Genomic DNA, 11,756 nt, shown 5'->3' on the forward strand with positions numbered 1-11,756 from the left:
AGTAGTAGGAGGTCAAGAGAAAGAGGGTGAGAGAGAGAGAAGAGTAAGTTGGTGAGAGAGAGAGAAAAGAGAAAGAGGGTGTTGGTTTTATATTTTTATTATCGTCTAATATTTTGAAAGCTGAATTTCTAATAAAATGTGCATCTATAGGAGATAATGCCTGGGAATGTGTTCCTCCCCCCCACAGTTTAACAGTGGTGTGACGTCAAGAGAAAGAGGGTGAGAGAGAGGGAAGAGTAAGTGGGTGAGAGAGAGAAAGAGAGAGAAAAAAAAAGAAAGACGGTGTTGGTTTTGTGAAAAAAGTTGTTATTTACAATTGTTCGCATTCTTGGCCTTTTGGTCAAGATCAAAGTGTAGTATCTGTTCTTCAGATGCTGCAGTGCTGCACTTCTATTTCTTGTTCTCTTTCGGTGGAGGAGAAATCCTCCACGACTGAGACAATTTTTATTTTTGTACCTTTTCTCCACGTTAAAAAACGACCCTGGTGTCTAACTCTGTCCCGTGGGGAGGCATAGTAAATAGGTACAATTGTTCGCCATTAGTGGATGTTGACGTCACGTCACGTGACATGACTAAGCGTTTTTTTTTTTTTAGTATGAATAACATTTTTTGTTTTAATTATAAAGTCTACACTTAATTTTATAGAAAATGATGTATATATAATAGAAAAAAAAATTACTGGTTTTGTTGGATTCAAGTGGATCCCCCCCCTCCAGTTTAAGAGATAGCAGGTCACGTGGTAATATACAAAATGGCTAGCGTAAATATAAAGATCGGTTTTTTTATCGACGAATATTTTGAAAGCTGAATTTTTTTTTATTCCTGTACATTTTTTCCTGATATTTTTCGTTAAAACTCTTGTATAAATACTATTTTTAACCAGTTAAATACGTTGGAGACATTGTCATGGAGTTTAATAATCTCTAGAACAAAGCAGAAGAGAAATTACAAAAGTATCGGTAAAACAAAGTGTTTGTTTACATTTGTTCGCCATTACTGGATGTTGACGTCACGTCACGTGACATGACTAAGCGTTTTTGGATTATGTAATATTAACATTAAAATGACAGGTTTTTTTTGGGGCCCCCCTAGGAGAGAAATGATCAGTTCACCCCCTTTTAATGGTCCGTTTGGTGTGGAATTTCGATATTTGTCATGCGGGTGATCAAGGTTCAATATGATACATAATTTGTCAACTTTGGTTGTGTCTGTCAAAAGTTTGAGCTGACGTAACGTCACGTGACACGTATTGAATAACGTTAAAATGACAGGTTTTTTGGGGGGCCCCCCTAGGAGAAAAACGATCAGTTGACCCCTTTCTACTGGTCCGTTTGACGTGAAATTTCGATATTTGTCATCCGGGTGATCAAGGTGCAATATGATACCAAATTTGTCAACTCTGGTTCCGTCTTTCAAAAGTTTTAGCGTTACAAACAAACATACATACATACATACATACACACCGATTTTTGCCTTTTATATATATAGACTAGCAGGGCTACCCGGCGTTGCTCGGGACCGTATAAACAATGAAAAAACAAAAGCAGATATTGAACATATGTTTGATTCTTAGGGGAGAGGAATCTTTCATCTCTATGTATTATTTGTTTTATCTACCCTAGGACTGATATTGTTCATGTTTTATCCCTAGCATAGGTAATTTACAGCATGTATATGAAATTGTTTTACCTTAGGGAGAAGAGAACAGGTAATATACAACATAATGTGTCTATATTACATCCCTGGCAACGCCTAGAAACCAGCTAGAACATGTATTTCAGTCAATCTTTATTATATCCTGGGCTATGCCGGGAAACCAGCTAATCTCTTTTTAGTGACTTGACCACCAAAATACCTCCCTAAGTGTGTCCTTTCTTTTGAACTTATTAGATATAGGTATCTAGAAATGTGTGTGAAATTTTGTTGAATGCATTGTTCACTATGATTTTCTTATTGTTCTACACAATATCAACTGTAGCGAAATAACACAGTAAACTTAGTGTAGTGTTAGAATAAAGAGCAAAGGAAAAAATTAGAATCATATTTTGTAATTGCAAATCTAAATTTGCTAGCATGTACCAGTATTTGCCAGGTTGTGGAAATTTGGAACTTATAACATATGTAGTGGCCTTTTCCTAGATACCTATTGCTAAAAATTATACTTTCATTTTGTTAGAAAAATCTCTCTTCAGATGCCCTGCATCATTCAAAATAAAAACAAATATTTTTATAATTGTTTCAGTATATTGCTACACAATGTGAAAGTTTTTAACGTTTGTAAAAAAAATCATGAATGTGCTTATATTGCAAAAAAGAAAATATCAGTGCACAGTATTGAAAGTGTTTGAGATTCAAAAGTCTGTAACATTTCTACTAACTTCATAAGATGTCATGTGAGAAACTGAATTGAATATCAAGACATTATCTGAAGCGTTTTTATTTTGGTGTAACATATGTGTTTACAGTGAACCTTAACTTTTAATAAACAGATTGGTATGCAATGACATAGGCTAAGAATCTTTAAAATATATATAAATTGGAAAAATGTGTGAACAAATGAAAAAAAAATGATCCGCTCCACTTGATGACATCAAGCACAGTAATATTTTAGTGAAGAAAATATGAAATTGATGTTCAGTGATTAGTTTGGATGAATGAGAAAATGTAATTGTTTGATGCATAAAAATAACTCAGTTGCTGTATTTGATATTAAGCAGCAAAATATAGTGATTTGAATATTTGGGAAAACATCAAACCAGATTATGTAAAAAGAAAAAAAAAAGATGAAATTAGAAAATATATATTTTATGTTTATGAGTTCTGCCAATCAAAATTTTGTGGCAGAAATTGGGTGATTACCATGCAATTTTATTTTGGTAAAATTCTTAAATTATTAGAATGTTTATTATAATTTCTAATTAGTGACTTGTTATAATCAAAATCCGCCCTAAAGAGTGTCCTTTCTTTTATTAGGTATCAGAGTAGGTATCAAGATTTCTACTTCTATACAAATGTGATATTTCAGATCTGTACATAAAAAATTTGTTGAATATATAGGTTGAGAATTGTTCTGTGTCGCTCTCTCTCACACACACACGCATTCTCACTTTTATAGATATAATAGATAGATTACTCTAGATATATTTCCATATGTCTGAATACCCTATATACAAATTTTCAAATCTGTAGATAAAAAAATTTGTTGAGTATATAGGTTGAAAATTGTTCTCTCTCTCTCACACACACATTCTCAATTTTAGAGATATAATAGATAGATTATGCTAGATATATTTCCATATGTCTGAATACCCTATATACAAATTTTCTAATCTGTAGATCAAATATTTGTTGAATATATAGGTTGAAAATTGTTCTTACTCTCTCTCTCTCTCTCTCTCTGGCTACCTCACACACACATTCTAACTTTTATAGATATAATAGATAGATTATGCTAGATATATTTCCATATGTGTGAATACCCTATATACAAATTTTCTAATTTGTAGATAAAAAATTTGTAGAGTGCATAGGTTGAGAATTGTTCTCTCTATCTCTCACACACACACATTCTAACTTTTAAAGATATAATAGATTATGCTAGATATATTTCGATATTTCTGAATACCCTATATATAAAAATTTGTTGAATGTATAGGTTGAGAACTGTTCTCTCTCTCTCTCTCTCTCTCTCTCTCGCTCACACACACACACATTCTCACTTTTATAGATATAATAGAAAGATTATCCTAGATATATTTCTATTTGTATAAATACTCTATATACAAATTTTAAAATCTGTAGATAAAGAATTTGTTGAGTATATGGGTTGAGAATTGTTCTCTCTCTCTCTCTCTCTCTCACACACACACACACATTCTCACTTTTATAGATATAATAGATTATGCTAGATATATTTCCATATGTCTGAATACCCTATATACAAATTTTCAAATCTGTAGATAAAAAATTTGTTGAGTATATAGGTTGAGAATTGTTCTCTCTCTCTCTATCACACACATTCTCACTTTTATAGATATAATAGACAGATTATGCCAGATATATTAAAATATGTCTGAATGCCCAATATACAAATTTTGAAATCTGTAGATAAAAAATTTGTTGTATACATAGGTTGACAATTGTCCTCTCTCTCACACACACACACATTCTCACTTTTATACATATAATAGATAGATTATGCTAGATATATTTCTATATGTCTGAACACCCTATATACAAATGTTCAAATCTGTGGATAAAAAATTTGTTGAATGTATAGGTTGAGAATTTTTATCTCTCTCTTTTTCTCTCTCTCTCTCTCGCTATCTCACACACACGCATTCTCACTTTTATAGATAAAATAGATAGATTATGCTAGATATATTTCCATATGTCTGAATACCCTATATACAAAGTTTCAAATCTTTAGATAAAAAATTTGTTGAATATATAGGTTTAGAATTGTTCTCTCTCTCTCTCTCTCTCACACACACATTCTAACTTTTGTAGTTATAATAGATAGATTATGCTAGATATATTTCCATATGTCTGAATACCCTATATACAAATTTTCTAAACTGTAGGTAAAAAATTTGTTGAGTATGTAGGTTAAGAATTGTTCTCTCTCTCTCTCACACACACACACACACACACAAGTTCTCACTTTTATAGATATAATAGATAGATTATGCTAGATATATTTCTATATGTCTGCCTACCCTATATACAAATTTCCAAATCTGTGCCCAAAAATGTGTGGAATATATAGGTTGAGAATTGTTCTCTCTCTCTCTCTTACACACATATTCTCACTTTTATAGGTTATATAGGTTGAGAATTTTTTGCTCTTTCCATCACTCACATTCACACTTTTATAGATATAATACATAGATTATGCCAGATATATTTACATATGTCTGAATACCCAATATACACATTTTCAAATCTGTAGATAAAAAATTAGTTGAATATATAGGTTGAGAATTGTTCTCTCTCTCTCTCTTTCTCTCTCTCTCACACACACATTCTCACTTTTATAGATATAATAGATAGATTATGCTAGATATATTTCCATACGTCTGAATACCCTATATCCAAATTTTCTAATATGTAGATAAAAAATTTGTTGAATATATAGGGTGAGAATTTTCCTTCCTCTCTTTCTCTCTCTCTCTTTCTCACACACACACACGCTGAAAATTGTTCTCTCTCTCTCTCTGACTCTCTCTCTCTCTCTCTCACACACACACACATGGTCATTTTATAGATATAATAGATAGGTTATGCTAGATATATTTCTATATGTCTGAATACCCTATATACAAATTTTTAAATCTGTAGATAAAAAATTTGTTGAGTATATAGGTTGAGAATTGTTCTTTCTCTCTCTCTCACACACACATTCTCACTTTTATAGATATAATAGATTATGCTAGATATATTTCCAAATGTCTGAATACCCTATATACAAATTTTCAAATCTGTAAAGATAGAATTTGTTGAATATATAGGTTGAGAATTGTTCTCTCTCTCTCTCTCTTTCACACACATTCTCACTTTTATAGATATAATAGATAGATTATGCTAGATATATTTCCTTATGTCTGAATACCCTATATACAAATTATCAAATCTGTAGATACAAAATTTGTTGAGTATATAGGTTGAGAATTGTTCTCTCTCTCTCTCTCACTCACTCACTCACTCACACACACACACACACACACATTCTACCTTTTATAGATATAATAGATTATGCTAGATATATTTCCATATGTCTGAATACCCTGTATACAAATTTTCAGATCTGTACATAAAAATTTGTTGAATATATAGGTTGAGAATTGTTCTCTCTCTCTCTCTCTTCTCTCTCTCTCTTTCACACACATTCTCACTTTTCTAGATATAATAGATAGATTATGCTAGATATATTTCCATATGTCTGAATACCCTATATACAAATTTTCTAATCGGTAGATAAAAAATTTGTTGAATATATAGGGTGAGAATTGTACTTACTCTCTCTCTCTCTCTCTCTCTCTCACGCACACATTCTCACTTTTATGGATATAATAGATAGATTATGCTGGATATATTTCCATATGTCTGAATACCCTATATACAAATGGTCAAATCTGTAGATAACAAATTTATTGAATAGATAGGTTGAGAATTGTTCTCTCTCTCTCTCTCGCAACCTTACACACACAACCACACGCAAACATTCTGACTTTTATAGATATAATAGATCGATTATGCTAGATATATTTCCATATGTCTGAATACCCAATATACAAATTTTCAAATCTGTGGATAAAAAATTTGTTGAATATATAGGTTGAGAATTGTTCTCTCTCTCACACACTCACATTCTCACTTTTATAGATATAATGTATAGATTATGCTAGATATATTTCTATATGTCTGAATACCCTATATACAAAGTTTAAAATCCGTAGATAAAAATACGTTGAGTATATAGGTTGAGAATTGTTCTCTCTCTCTCTTACGCACACACACACACACACACACACATTTTCACTTTTATAGATATAATAGATAGATTATGCTAGATATATTTCCATATGTCTGAATACCCTATATACAAATTTTCAAATCTGTAGATAAAAAATGTATTGAATATATAGGTTGAGAATTGTTGTCTCTCTCTCTCTCTCTCTCTGGCTACCTCACACACACACACATTTTCACTTTTCTAGATATAATAGATAGATTATGCTAGATATATTTCCATATGTCTGAATACCCTATATACAAACTTTTAAATCTGTAGATAAAAAATTTGTTGAGTATATAGGTTGAGAATTGTTCTCTCTCTCTCACACGAAACTGTGCACTCGGCTTCTTCCCCCCCTTCCCACCCCAAATGCTTGGGAAACTGTGCACTGTTTTTGTTGGTTTTCAAGCTGCCTCTTCCCCCCCCACACACACACACAGTTTAACAGTAGTAGGAGGTCAAGAGAAAGAGGGTGAGAGAGAGAGAAGAGTAAGTTGGTGAGAGAGAGAGAAAAGAGAAAGAGGGTGTTGGTTTTATATTTTTATTATCGTCTAATATTTTGAAAGCTGAATTTCTAATAAAATGTGCATCTATAGGAGATAATGCCTGGGAATGTGTTCCCCCCCCACAGTTTAACAGTGGTGTGACGTCAAGAGAAAGAGGGTGAGAGAGAGGGAAGAGTAAGTGGGTGAGAGAGAGAGAGAAAGAGAGAGAAAAAAAAGAAAGACGGTGTTGGTTTTGTGAAAAAAGTTGTTATTTACAATTGTTCGCATTCTTGGCCTTTTGGTCAAGATCAAAGTGTAGTATCTGTTCTTCAGATGCTGCACTTCTATTTCTTGTTCTCTTTCGGTGGAGGAGAAATCCTCCACGACTGAGACAATTTTTATTTTTGTACCTTTTCTCCACGTTAAAAAACGACCCTGGTGTCTAACTCTGTCCCGTGGGGAGGCATAGTAAATAGGTACAATTGTTCGCCATTAGTGGATGTTGACGTCACGTCACGTGACATGACTAAGCGTTTTTTTTTTTTTAGTATGAATAACATTTTTTGTTATAATTATAAAGTCTACACTTAATTTTATAGAAAATGATGTATATATAATAGAAAAAAAAAATTACTGGTTTTGTTGGATTCAAGTGGATCCCCCCCCTCCAGTTTAAGAGATAGCAGGTCACGTGGTAATATACAAAATGGCTAGCGTAAATATAAAGATCGGTTTTTTTATCGACGAATATTTTGAAAGCTGAATTTTTTTTTATTCCTGTACATTTTTTCCTGATATTTTTCGTTAAAACTCTTGTATAAATACTATTTTTAACCAGTTAAATACGCTGGAGACATTGTCATGGAGTTTAATAATCTCTAGAACAAAGCAGAAGAGAAATTACAAAAGTATCGGTAAAACAAAGTGTTTGTTTACATTTGTTCGCCATTACTGGATGTTGACGTCTCGTCACGTGACATGACTAAGCGTTTTTGGATTATGTAATATTAACATTAAAATGACAGGTTTTTTGGGGGGCCCCCCTAGGAGAGAAATGATCAGTTCACCCCCTTTTAATGGTCCGTTTGGTGTGGAATTTCGATATTTGTCATGCGGGTGATCAAGGTTCAATATGATACATAATTTGTCAACTTTGGTTGTGTCTGTCAAAAGTTTGAGCTGACGTCACGTCACGTGACACGTATTGAATAACGGTAAAATGACAGGTTTTTTTGGGGGCCCCCCTAGGAGAAAAACGATCAGTTGACCCCTTTCTACTGGTCCGTTTGACGTGAAATTTCGATATTTGTCATCCGGGTGATCAAGGTGCAATATGATACCAAATTTGTCAACTCTGGTTCCGTCTTTCAAAAGTTTTAGCGTTACAAACAAACATACATACATACATACATACACACCGATTTTTGCCTTTTATATATATAGAAGACTAGCAGGGCTACCCGGCGTTGCTCGGGACCGTATAAACAATGAAAAAACAAAAGCAGATATTGAATATATGTTTTATTCTTAGGGGAGAGGAATCTTTCATCTCTATGTATTATTTGTTTTATCTACCCTAGGACTGGTATTGTTCATGTTTTATCCCTAGTGTAGGTAATTTACAGCATGTACATGAAATTGTTTTACCTTAGGGAGAAGAGAACAGGTAATATACAACATAATGTGTCTATATTACATCCCTGGCAACGCCTAGAAACCAGCTAGAACATGTATTTCAGTCAATCTTTATTACATCTTGGGCTATGCCGGGAAACCAGCTAATCTCTATTTAGTGACTTGACCACCAAAAGACCTCCCTAAGTGTGTCCTTTCTTTTGAACTTATTAGATATAGGTATCTAGAAATGTGTGTGAAATTTTGTTGAATGCATTGTTCACTATGATTTTCTTATTGTTCTACACAATATCAACTGTAGCGAAATAAAACAGTAAACTTAGTGTAGTGTTAGAATAAAGAGCAAAGGAAAAAATTAGAATCATATTCTGTAATTACAAATCTAAATTTGCTAGCGTGTACCAGTATTTGCCAGGTTGTGGAAATTTGGAATTTATAACATATGTAGTGGCCTTTTCCTAGATACCTATTTTTATAATTGTTTCAGTACATTGCTACAAAATGTGACATTTGTTGGCGTTTGTAAAAAAAATCATGAATGTGCTTATATTCCAAAAAAAGAAAATATCAGTGCACAGTATTGAAAGTGTTTGAGATTCAAAAGTCTGTAACATTTCTACTAACTTCATAAGATGTCATGTGAGAAACTTAATTGAATATCAAGACATTATCTGAAGCGTTTTTATTTTGGTGTAACGTATGTGTTTACAGTGAACCTTAACTTTTAATAAACAGATTGGTATGCAATGACATAGGCTAGGAATCTTAGACAAAATATATATAAATTGGAAAAATGTGTGAACAAATGAAAAAAAAATGATCCGCTCTACTTGATGACATCAAGCACAGTAATATTTTAGTGAAGAAAATATGAAATTGATGTTCAGTGATTAGTTTGGATGAATGAGAAAATGTAATTGTTTGATGCATAAAAAATAACTCATTTGCTGTATTTGATATTAAGCAGCAAAAAAATAGTGATTTGAATATTTAGGAAAACATCAAATCAGATTATGTAAAAAAAAAAGATGAAATTAGAAAATATATATTTTCTGTTTATGAGTTTTGCCAATCAAAATTTTGTGGCAGAAATTGGGTGATTACCATGCAATTTTATTTTGGTAAAATTCTTAAATTATTTCAATGTTTATTATAATTTCTTATTAGTGACTTGTTATCATCAAAATCCGCCCCAAAGAGTGTCCTTTCTTTTATTAGGTATCAGAATAGGTATCCAGATTTCTACTTCTATACAAATATGATATTGTAGTACAGTAAATGTCAAATTGTTTTTCAAGTATTAGTTTGTAATGTTTCTACTGACTTCATCAGATGTCATGTAAGAAACTGAATTCTATGTAAGAAGACTTTATCTGAAGTGTTTTTATTTTGGTATATCATGTGTGATTACACTGTAGTAATTGCGCTGAAAGCATGTTAATTACAAATGACAAAAGTTAAATCAATTTCTGATTCAGCTACACAATATAAACTAAAGGAAATCAAATTTGCAAAATAAAAGCAATATGTAGTTATGGGTTAGTTTGGAGTTAGAATAAAAAGCCAACAAAACAGTTAGTTTGTATTGTGTAGATTGGTCATTTCTGATAGTATTGAGAGTTGTCAATGAAAATCTTAATTTCCGACAAAATACTGAATGTTTCTTGGATACCCATTCGTAAAAAGTACCTTTTTTGGAAAAAAAAAACAAAAAAAACTCCCCGGATCACCTTCACCACCTTAAAAAAAAAAAACTTTATTCTTCAAAAAATGTGCACATTGTTAGTGTAAAAAACAGATTCGCACCACTTGATGAAATCAAGCATAGTAATATTTTAGTAAAGAAAATATGAAATTGATTTTCAATAATTAGTTTGAATGAATATCAGAAAATGTAATTGTTTGATGCATAAGAAAGAACTCATCTGCTGAATTTGATATTAAGCAGCAAAATATTTCAAAACATAAAAATGTGAAACATAACATGAATACTCTCCGTTGTCACTTGAAAACATTGACCTTGGTAGGAAGTTTATTAGATACTGAAATTGTGGTCTTGGTATGGTGTGCTTAATATTATTGTATGCAAAATTTAAAAACACAAAAGAGGGTACAATCAATATTGAAAAAGTAACATCTGTCACAGAAAATAGTAATTCATAAATGTCAAAAGAAATATTATTCTGTACTTAAAATGTTAAACTTACTGTTAACAATAATTTAAAATGGTGATCAGGATGAGTCCAACAACTTAGTCCTTGAGCTTTCTTATTGGTCATAGCAAAAAGAAATTGTAGTCTTTCAAGTTTGTTGGTCGCATTGGGATTCTTGGAATGTATCAACAGATTCCTGCATATGAATCTTTGTTAATTCCACACAATACAAAATATATATACAAAACAAAGTAAAGCAAAGTATAGGGTTAGTTGTGTCCTCTAATTATCAACCAAGTATATGTATTGATAAAAAGATAAAAGCAATGGAAATGTTTATTACAATGTATCAATATTAAATTTTTATCATGAACAACAAATCGAAATAATGATAGATATTTTGTGCTTATACGAAACTGGAATCAAGGATTGTCACCTGTTATTTTATATATGTCAATAGTGCATGCCACTACAAATGATATTAGCCAAATTAAGTTTTGTTTATTTCACCCATTATAAAATATATACACAAAATGCAGTAAACAAAGTTTAGGTTTAGTTAATGATAAGTTTAGGTTCGAGAAATAAGCAAAGAAAAGAAAAAAAGATACATTTGTTTATAGTGTGTAAATTGTAAGTTTGTAAATATTTAAAACTATCCACACTGGTATGTGGAAATTCTAGATACCTATTGTTATAAAGTTCCAATTCATGTTTGATATATCACTCTACATGTTCCCTGTTGCACCCCAAAGATGTAAATGATTATCGAGAAAGTGAAATGAAACAGTATTTGAAATAAAATAGAAACAAATGCTGATGTTTACTATATAAAACACTGTGTTCAATGGAATTGAGCCTTATACAATATTGGTGGAATAAAAAAATCCATTTTTTTAATTCAATTTAAGAAATGAGCAAAAAATTGATATTTAAAATATTTGGCATGAAGAAAAAGAAATATAA

The 11,756-nt window shown here is 31.6% G+C and overlaps 2 pseudogenes; both read left to right on the forward strand.

The window, feature by feature from the left end:
* Positions 1-319: 319 nt before the first annotated feature.
* On the forward strand, positions 320-461 carry LOC145244095 (U2 spliceosomal RNA; annotated as a pseudogene).
* Positions 462-7,283: 6,822 nt separating this feature from the next.
* Positions 7,284-7,417, forward strand: LOC145244138 (U2 spliceosomal RNA; annotated as a pseudogene).
* The last annotated feature ends 4,339 nt before the right edge of the window (positions 7,418-11,756 follow it).

The sequence above is a fragment of the Euprymna scolopes genome, chromosome 22, assembly GCF_053919585.1.
Source record: "Euprymna scolopes isolate OS-2025 chromosome 22, ASM5391958v1, whole genome shotgun sequence".
Lineage (NCBI taxonomy): Eukaryota > Metazoa > Mollusca > Cephalopoda > Sepiida > Sepiolidae > Euprymna > Euprymna scolopes.